The sequence below is a fragment of the Physeter macrocephalus genome, chromosome 11 (genome assembly GCF_002837175.3).
Source record: "Physeter macrocephalus isolate SW-GA chromosome 11, ASM283717v5, whole genome shotgun sequence".
NCBI lineage: Eukaryota > Metazoa > Chordata > Mammalia > Artiodactyla > Physeteridae > Physeter > Physeter macrocephalus.
The window spans coordinates 4,258,533-4,260,002 of record NC_041224.1 but is presented as its reverse complement, the minus strand read 5'-3'; positions in this window follow the sequence as shown (position 1 = coordinate 4,260,002).

Genomic DNA, 1,470 nt, shown 5'->3' with positions numbered 1-1,470 from the left:
AATAAACATCCCCATTATTTGAACATGTGCTATATACAATATGTGGTTAAGATAATACCTCTAGTATAATATTTTGGAGCCTTATCATGCAGCATGGAGTAGATAATGCCCTGAAAGAGTAAGCCTCAAGGAATACTGGGTGTTATTTTTAAGCATGTATTTATCACCTCCTCTGTGCCAGGTATAAGCACTTGAGATAATGATCATGAAAGTGAGAAGGAGATTGGTTGGCCTGGGCTTCCATTCATACCCCATTGCCTCGTTCCCCTGCTGACTGCTTTATTTTATGAGTTCCCTGGGCCTGGCCCAAGTTGCAGCTTGTGGGTTTAGAAGAGACACTTGTTATGGACTGAGTGTTTGAGTCCCCCCAAAATTCATGTGTTGAAGCCCTACCCCCGATGCAGTAGTATTGGGCGATGGGGCCTTAGGGAGGTAGTTAGGGTTAGATGAGGTCATGAGGGTGGGGCCCTCATGCTGGGATTAGTGCCCTTGTAAGAAGAGACACCAAAGAGCTTGTTCTCTCTCTCTCTCTCTCTCTCTCTCTCCGAGAGCACACAAAGAAGAGGTCATGTGTGCACAAGCAAGATGGCAGCCACCTACAAGCCAAGATCAGAGGCCTCAGAATGAAACCTACCTTGCCAGACTTCCCAGCCTCCAGAACTGTGAGAAATAATTTTCTGTTGTTTAAGCCACCTGGTCTGTGGTATTTTGTTATGGCATCCCAAGCTGTTTAAGAATTACCTGGACTGTGGGTAAAGCAAACTAGCCTAGACTGGGATCACAAGTTATTTTGGCCACAATGCTCTAGACAGTTTCACTAACTGGATCAAACTGCCAGTTATTAAATACAGAAAGGAGTAGACAGGGAATTGCCCTCCTAGACTTTATTTAGAAAAAAAAAAAACAGCTGAGGGTGATTTTTTTCCCCTTAGTTGAATGGCAAATCAATAAAGAATTGTGAATCTGCCTATACACTGACCCCATATAATGACAACATGATTTCACCACCAATTAGACCAAATATCCTAAATATCTCTGAACTTTATGATTTAGCCATTGGAGAAAGCTAGAAAAATCAGTTTATTAAAAAGATTGTTTTGGGTTGTTAATTAATTGGAGATTAAAAAACATCTCCAGTTTTTATAAAAATCAGTTCAAAAATACTTTTAAGCCTTGGCAGATACTTTTTAAAATCAGTAGGGCTTCCCTGGTGGCACAGTGGTTAAGAATCCACCTGCCAGTGCAGGGGACACGGGTTCAAGCCCTGGTCTGGGAAGATCCCACATGCCGCAGAGGAACTAAGCCTGTGTGCCACAACTAATGAGCCTGCACTCTAGAGCCTGCGTGCCACAACTACTGAAGCCTGCACACCTAGAGCCCGTGCTCCGCAACAAGAGAAGCCACCGCAATGAGAAGCCCGGGCACCACAATGAAGAGTAGCCCCCGCTCACCGCAACTAGAGAAAGCCCA